The sequence below is a fragment of the Carlito syrichta genome, unplaced genomic scaffold (assembly GCF_000164805.1).
Source record: "Carlito syrichta isolate Samal-C Ts95f unplaced genomic scaffold, Tarsius_syrichta-2.0.1 Scaffold288977, whole genome shotgun sequence".
NCBI lineage: Eukaryota > Metazoa > Chordata > Mammalia > Primates > Tarsiidae > Carlito > Carlito syrichta.
This window is the reverse complement of record NW_007233073.1, coordinates 412,160-421,240: the sequence shown is the minus strand read 5'-3', so window position 1 is coordinate 421,240 and position 9,081 is coordinate 412,160. Positions and strand designations below refer to the sequence as shown.

The window sequence follows — 9,081 nt, the reverse complement described above, 5'->3', positions numbered from 1 at the left end:
AGTGCAGTGGCCGCTCCCAGCCACCGCAGCCTCGACCTGCTGGGCTCCGGCGATCCTTCCGCCTCAGCCTTCCAAGTAGCTGGAACTACAGGTACGCGCACCACTTCCGGCTAATTTTTTTGTTTGTTTGTTTTTTTATTGTAGAGATGAGGTCTCACCAAGTTGCCCAGGCGGGTCTCAAACCCGCGTGCTCAGGCAATCCACTCACCTCAGCCTCCCAAAGGCGTGGGATTACAGGCTGTATTTTATTTTTTAAGGTATTGGCCTTTAGGGTTCTGAATAGGAATTGATTCCCAGTTCCAATTTTCATAAAGGTGTCTCCTGCACTTTCTAAGATTCTTATAGTTTGAGGTTTTACATTCAGATCTTTGATCCATTTAGAGTTAATTTTTGTGTATGGTGATAGGTAGAGGTCCTGTTTCAGTCTTCTGCATGTGGTCAGCCAGTTTTCCCAGCATCATTTACTAAATAGGTTCTCCTCTCCCCAGTGGTTGTTGTCAGAGGCTTTGTCAAAGATGAGCTGGTTGAGGAATTGAGACTTTGCTTCCAGAATCTCTATCCTGTTCCATTGGTCTATATGCCTATTCTTATACCAATACCAGGTTGTTTTGATTACTGTAACCTTATAGTAAAATTTGAAAGTGTGGAAGTGTGATACCTCCTGCTTTGTTTCTTTTGCTAAGGATTGTTTTAGCTATTCGTGGTCATTTATGCTTCCATATGAATTTCTGTATTGTCATTTCTATGTCTGAGAAGAATGATGTTGGTAACTTAATGGCTATTGCGTTGAATCTGTAGATTGCCGTTGGTAGGATGGACATCTTAACAATGTTGATTCTTCCTATCCATGAGCATGGAATATTTTTCCATTTGTTTGTGTCTTCTTGGATTTCTTTAAGCAGTGTTTTGTAATTTTCATTGTAAAGGTCTTTCACTTCTCTGGTTAGGAAGATGCCGAGGTAGTTCATTTTTTTGGTGGCTATTGTGAATGTGATTGTCTTTTTATTTGGTTCTCTGCATGCTTGTTGTTGATGTAGAGGAATGTACCTGTCCTTTGCACATTTATTTTGTACCCTGAGACCTTCCCAAAGTCCTTTATCAGTGCAAGCAGGCTTTTGACAGATTCTCTTGGATTTTCAAGGTATAGGATCATATCATCAGCAAAAAGGTATAACTTGACTTCCTCTTTTCCTACTTGGATATCCCTGATTTCCTTTTCTTGTCTAATTGCCTGAGCTAGGACTACTAACACAATATTGAACAAGAGGGGTGAGAGTGGACAGCCTTGCCTTGTTCCAGTTTTCAGGGGAAATGATTCTAATTTTTGACTATTTAGCAATATGCTAGTTGTGGATTTGTCATAGATGGCACTTACTATTTTGAGGTATGTTCCTTCTATACCTAGATGTTTGAGGATTTTTATCAAGAAGGGATGCTGGATTTTATCAAAAGCTTTTTCTGCGTCTAATGAGATAATCATGTGGTTCTTGCTTTTACATCTGTTGATATATTTAATGACATTTATGGTCTTACGAATGTTGAACCAGCCCTGAAACCTGGGGATGAAGCCTACTTGGTCATGGTGGATGATATTTGAGATGTGTTTTTGGATCCAATTTGCTAGAATCTTGTTGAGGATTTTTGCATCTATGTTCATAAGGGATATTGGCCTGTAGTACTCTTTCGTTGTTGGATCTTTACCCGGTTTGGGTATCAGTGTAATGTTAGCTTTGTAAAATGATTTGGGGAGAATTCCATCTTTTTAAAAGCCTGGAATATGTTCAATAGGATTGGTATCAGCTCCTCCTTGTACGTTTTGTAGAATTCTGCTGGAAAGCCATCTGGTCCAGGGCTTTTTTCTGTAGGTAGTTTTCGTATGACAGAGTCAATTTCCTGGATTATTATGGGTCTATTTAGTGTCTCAATGTGTTCTTGTCTTAACCTGGGGAGGTTGTGTGATGTCAGAAAGTCCTCCATTTCATCTAGGTTTTCCCGTTTGTTTCCATATAGTTTCACATAGTAGTCTCTGATAATCTTTTGTATTTCTTTGGGGTCAGTTGTGATTTGATCTTTTGTATTTCTCACTGTGTTTATTTGGACTTTTTCTTTCTTTTTCTTGGTCATTCTGGCTAGGGGCCCATCAATCTTGTTAATTCTTTCAAAGAACCAACTTTTTGTTTTGTTGATGCTTTCTGACATTTTTGTCCTCTATGTCCTGTATTTGGGCTCTTATTTTTGTGATTTGGATTCTTCTGCTAAAGTTGGGGTTTTGGTAGTCTATTCTTTCTAGCTCCCTTAGGTGATTTGTTAGACTCTCCCCTGTGATCTTTCTATTTTCTTGATGTGTGCTCCTAGAGATATAAACTCCCCTCTTAAAACTGATTTCATGGCATCTCAGAGGTTTTGTTAAGATGTTTCTTCATTTTCGTTTGTTTCCAGGAATCTTTCAATTTCTTCTTTAATTTCAGTGTTGACCCAGTCTTTGTACAGCATCATGCTGTTTAGTGTCCATGTCTTTGTGGGTTTGGAGGAGATATTGTTGGTTTTGATATTTATTTTTATTCTTCTGTGGTCTGAGAATGTGCATGGCAAGATTTTAACCTTGTGGAATTTGTTTATGCTTGATTTATGGTCTAGAATTTGATCAATCTTGGAGTATGTTCCATGTGGGGAGAGTGGAATGTGGTTCTTGGGTAGAATAATCTGTAGGTATCCACTAAGTCCATTTGGTCAAGTGTCAAGTTTAGGTTCTGGATCTCCTTGTTGATTTTTTTGCCTCGATGATCTATCTAGGGCTGTCAGTGTGGTATTTAAGTCCCCTGCTATAATAGTGTTAGAGTCAATACCTTTTTTTAGTTTATTTAGTAATTGTCTTATAAATGCTGGTGCTTTTGTGTTGGGTGCATATATGTTTAGGATGGATATTTCATGTTGATGTATTGTGCCTTTTATCATTATGTAGTGTCCTTTTGTATCTTTTTAAATTTTTGATAGCTTAAAAGTTATTTTGTCTGATATTAAGATGGCAACTCCTGCCTTCTTTTGTTATCCACTTGCCTGAAAACTCGTTTTCCATCCTTTAACTTTGAGTCTGTGTGCATCCCTTGTGGTGAGACGAGTCTCCTGGATGCAACAAATAATGGAGTCATGGTTTCTTATTCAGTCCACCATTCTGTTTCTTTTCAGTGGTGCATTTAGCCATTCACATTCATGCTAATTATTGAACTGTGGTGGTTTTTCCCTGTCATGAGGTTCTTATAGAGTTGTTGTTGTTCCTGTTTATTTTTTGTCTTTCCTTTGATTTTTGGGTTGATTCATGTGTGTTTTCCATCTTTTCCCTGCACTCTTGTAAAGAATGTTGTCATTCTTTTCTCCTTTTCTTCTCTGTTTAATACTTTCTTAAGTATTTCTTGTAGAGGTGGTCTGTAGGCAGCATAAGTTCTTAGCAACTGAATGTCTGGGAAATATTTAAATTCTCTCTCACTGATGAAGCTTAGCTTGGCTGGGTAGGTTATTCTTGGTTGAAATTGTTTATCTTTGAGAGCTTTGAAGATTGGACTCCAAGCTCTCCTAGCCTGAAGGGTTTCTGTAGATAAATCTGCTGCTATTCTAATTGGTCTTCCCTAGTAGGTAGTCTGACCTTTTTCTCTTGCTGCCTTTAGGATTTTTTTCTTTTATACCTACTTTTTTTAGGCAAATTATTATGTGTATGGGAGTTGGTCTCCTCATTTTTTGTCTTGCAGGGGTTCTCTGAATCTCTTGGGTTTGAATTTTTGCATCACTGATGAGATGAGGGAAGTTTTCTTGAATAATTTCATGGAATGTTTGTTCCAGTGTAGTCTCTGTCTCTCTGTCTCAGGAAGTCCAATTACTCTTAGGTTTGGTCTCTTGAAGTAATCATTCATCTCTTAAAGGTTTTGTTCTGTCTTTTTAAGTTTCTTTTCTATGTTTTTGACAGTTTGAGTTAGTTCTGTATTTTGGTCTTCAAGCTCTGAGAGTCTTTCTTCTGCTTGGCTGATTCTGCTTTCCATGCTTATTAGTCTGTTATTTACTTCCATCGCAGTATTCTTTACTGCTGTTATTTCTTTTATCAGTTCCTTCCTATTTTCCTGTTGTCTCTCCTCAATTTTTTAAATTATCTCTATTAATGTCTTGTCATCTGGGTTTGTCACATGTGACCAGTCATTCTGGGAACTCTTCATTGTTTGCATTCTGAAGTCTGTTTTCTCAGTGTCTGATCTCCCAGGGGTCTATGTGAGACCTATATTCTTTTGGTTTTTCTTCATTTGTCCAGATTTTTCCTCCCTACTTTTTCTCCCCCCTACCTTCTTTAATTCTGTTGTTCAGGGGTGGAGGGGTTGCTTTTACTTCTATTTGTTCAATCTCTTATTCTTCCTTATGTATATCCTCTAGCTTTGTGCAATTCTGGAGCTGGACTGTAGCTTGGGAGAGGTCTTTTTTGCAGTTTTGTGATTTAATTAAGGGGGGAGGTGTGATTCAAAATCTATCTGCAGATCCCAATATCTGCTGACAGGTGTATGGATAATTTGAAATCCACTTCCCACTACCTTTAATGATCTTTCTTAAGGTGGAGAATCACTCAGGTCAGAGTGGCCCTCTTTGAAATGACAAACCATTTTCTTGCCGTGCTTTCCCAGGTAGCATTCTCCCATACAAATGTTTTGAGTTGCCTCCACTACCTTTACTCCTCTGTTAAACTCAAACAGAAGAATATGTTGGAAGTGTTCTTTTTTTTTTCCTCTTGACACTCTATCTTCTTTAGCCCACAAATAGCACTAACTTTCTCCAAATCTGCAAAACACAAAGAGTATTCACAAGTACCACATTGTCATTTAAATGACAAATGACAAACAATAAACAAATTCCCAACACCACAGTGTTGTCATGCCAAAAACAAGTGTTGCAAACTTATGCATCAACATAATATTTCTTGGGCCCCTTCTGTGTGAGAACAGAAAACTTTATTAAGTGTGGAACCAGCATATACTTGAGTAGATGGCAATGCCCAGTAGAATGTATTAGTTGCTGAAAGAGTGGTTCACTCTGGCAAGAATCCATCAGGTCTACATGCTTGGTTAAATGTTTATCTTTAATATCACCCAAAGGCATTCTCTATCTTTGGATCTTGTTGGATGATACAAATTAGCTAAAATAATTCTATTGGTGAAGACCATATACTGATTTCTTTAAGGATTTCTTACTCTTTTATCGCTGTGAAAAAATTTTGTGTTTTGCCACTAAAGGAAAAAATCATTTTTATTTTAGGAAAATGTTTAAATATAAATGAGAAAGACAAATAATGACATCAACCATAATCACACCACCATGATATAAGCATTATGCGCACATGCATATATGTTTTTCATAAATATATGTTCACATTAACCACACTGCTTTTGAATCTGCTTTTTACATACAATCTGTAATCAGCTATTTACCAATATTTTTTAATGGGCCAATAGTATTCCATTTAAATGACTGTACCAAAATTAATTCAATTTCTCACTGCTCAACTTATAAGTTGCTTTTGGTGATAAAGAATTTTAATCAGTCTTCATTGAGCAACCTAGAGCTTTGTCCACATCTCAGATCATATACTGACAGAAAATAAATATGTACAGAATATAATTTATATGTTAATTATTCATATTTTGAGACTCTTGATTTATAAGTATAGATTACTTTTCAAAACTGTGCCTTTTTTTTCAACAGTACATGGTGTCTATTTTCTGTATGCTTGCCAACACTGGATATGTAAATATTTTTCATTTTTTTTGTTTTTTTTGAGTTGAAGTGTCACTTTGTCACCCAGGCTAGGGTGCAGTAGAACGCTTGTGGCCACTGTAGCCTCCATGTGCTGGCCTCAAGCGATCCTTCTACCTCTTCCTTCCAAGTAGTTGGAACTACAGGCTCGTGCTACCACACCTGGCTATTTTTGATTTATTGTAGAGACGAGATCTCACCAACTTTCCCAGGCTGATCTCGAACTCCTGGGCTCAGGCAATCCTCTCACCTCGACCTCCCAAAGTGCTGGGATTACAGGCTTGGGCCATTGCGCCTGGCCTATTTTTTGTATTTTCTAATTTGATAGGTTAAAATAGCATACAATTGTGTGTGTGTGTATGTATATATGTATATATATATTTATATCGTGTATATATGTCTATTCACAATAAAAACCACAAAGGATAAGATTGACATACATAATTATGTACAAACTAAGAATTTTTAAACATGAAAATTTTATAAATATATAAACAATTAAAAAGCCAGTAAATATCAGGGAAATTATATATATTTATACTATATAAACATATATTTTAAATATATAAAGATACACTATGTATAAATATATTTATTGTGCTTAGAAACATATATATATTTACTTTCTTTGATACCAATGAGGCTCACCTGCTTCTTTTCTTTAGGCTCTTGTCCTAGTATATTTCTGTGTGTGTATTTTGTTTGTACCCTTTACTTGGTTTGAGGTTTTCAGAGATTTTTTTTGTCATTGTTTTGCAAGATAGTTTAAAGCATTGATGTATGTTTTACTTGTTATAAATGTTGGAAAGATTTTTGTCCCCCAAGCAGGCTTTGGCATGATTTTTCTAATACACAGAAATACTGAAGTCTTCATCATTTTGTGGGGAAATCTTTCAGGAATAATAAATTCTTCTTCTTCTTCTTCTTCTTCTTCTTCTTCTTCTTTTCTTTTTGAGTCAGAATCTCACTCTGTTGCCCAGACAGGAGTGCAGTGGCACTCTCACGGCCACCACAGCCTGTACCTGCTGGACTCAGGAGATCCTTCAACATCAACCTTTCAAGTAGCTGGAACTATAGGCACATGCCACCATGGGCTTTTTTTTTTTTTAATTGTAGAGATAAGGTCTAGTCAAGCTGCCCAGGCTGGTCTCGAACCCCTGGACTTAGGCGATCCTCTTGCATCCTCCTCCCAAAATTCTGGGATTACAGATGTGAACCACCATGCCTGGCCAAATTATTCTTAAGTAACAAGCAATTAAATGTTAAAAAATTTATTTTGAGCTTGTATTGACTTTTCCTCAGTATTTATATTTTAAGAGGAAATGGATTTAAGGCATATACTCATTATAAAGATTTGCTGGCATTATAATATCAAGGTAAATTGGGACTAGTTTATAAAGGGTAGAGGTAATTATCTTATTGGTTACTCATGTGCTGATTTATTGAATTGACAAATATAGCTATTTGCTGAATAAATAGCCCTTTGAAAGTCTCTCATTATTTATTATAAATATGTGACTGAATTACATGTTAATTAAGTTATACCTGTTTTCTTTGTGAAGGTATTTGTGAGAAATTAGTTTCTAGTCTATTATGAGTGCATGATGTAATTTTACTGAAAACTCTGGTTTGGTTTTGTGTTTTCTTAAGGCTCTCATTTATATTACTGATTGTGTTTCCCTCCTTACATTGGTTCAAAGAAAGTTTAAAACCAAATTTTGATCTAATGTCAGTAAGTCTATGAAACTTCAAAAATGTATCTTGTGATCTAGTTTTATCTTTTACTCGATTTAGTGTCTCAATTCTTATTTTCTCTAGGCCTTATCTTTAGTTACTTATAAATATATTTGTGAGTGTGTACCTTTTAGCTTATGATATTGTAGTATATTTTATATATTTTACAAATAGTATTATATTGTGAGCATGTGAGTTTTAAATTAATAGTAAAAATTAGATTTTAAAAATACAATATTAATGATCTCATTAGAAATATACTAGCTCTTTGAACTTTGTTTTAATTGAAATAATTTATTATTTACTTATAAATGTTTTCATTTTTATAAAGTAATTTTAGTTTCCTCATTATTATTGTTAATTAACCATAAAATAATTAAAAATTCTATAATCATAAGATTAAAAGAGAGAAAGAGTATATTCTATTTTCTTTGGGTAACTAAACACATACTTAGAAATTTTATTTGTGGAATGACTGTACAAGTAATGCAGTCTCTGGAATAATAAAGTTTGGGGTAAGATTGAGATCACCATGGAAATTTTCTAGAATTTTTTTTACACATCTAGTTATATTTGTATAAGAATGTGGTGACTACATACACTGCCTTATAAATATATAAACTATATTTATAACATCATTTATATTCCCTAAGAAATAGTACTTTTGAAGGCATACTAAAATGCAATTTAATAGCTATTTTGCATACTAGTTATGAGAAATACTTTATGAAAATGATAGGAGATCTTAAAAGTTAGATAAGAAAAAAACAAAATGGTAGCACACAAAACAGAATATAAGGATCAGTAAGGATATACAAAGTGTTCTGTGGGCCCAGAAGAGTGAGGCTTCAATGTATACATTGTATACAAAGAAAAAGAGCATTATAGGAAAGGTAACTTGTGGCTAGTTTTAAAGAATTGCACATAATTTCATCAAGGAAAATGATGGCTATACTCAGCATAGAGTAATGATAAATAATAGTCTCATTGTATAAAATCGTAGCAACTATGAGGAAGGGCTTGGAAGGTGGCTTAATCTGCTTTGGGTTGCTGTCAAGGAATACCTGAGACTGGGTAATATATAAAGAAAAGAGGTTCATTTGTCTCCTGATCTGCAGGTTGTACAAGCAGCATGGTGCCAGCATCTGCTTGGTTTCTGGTTAGAGCTTTTATGCTGCATTAAAATATGGCAGAGAAGGTCAAAGGGAAGAGGGACCAAACCTGAGAAGCCTCCTGGCTTTATAACAACACATTCTTGCAGAAACTAATCAACTTCCCCCAGAACCAATCCAGTCTCATGAGAGTGATAACTCACTGCTGCTAGAATAGCACCAAACCCTTCATGAAGTATCAGCCCCTAGAACCCAAGTTCCCCTTACTAAGCTCCACCTCCCAACATTACAACAGTGGAGATCAAATTTCAACAGGGGATTTGGTGGAAGCAAAGGACATGATTTGCAAGAGAGCTAAAAGGAAGACAAGATTTTGGGTTTTTTTTGTTTTTTTTTGTTTTGAGTTGGAGTCTCACTCTGTCACCCAGACTGGAGAGCAGTGGCCACTCCC

The 9,081-nt window shown here is 35.6% G+C and overlaps 1 protein-coding gene across 1 annotated transcript in view; it reads left to right on the top strand.

The window, feature by feature from the left end:
• MALRD1 (MAM and LDL receptor class A domain containing 1) overlaps positions 1 to 9,081 on the top strand; it is a gene marked incomplete at both ends in the record, with an annotated part of 488,577 nt that overhangs the window by 76,716 nt on the left and 402,780 nt on the right. The window lies entirely within an intron of this gene.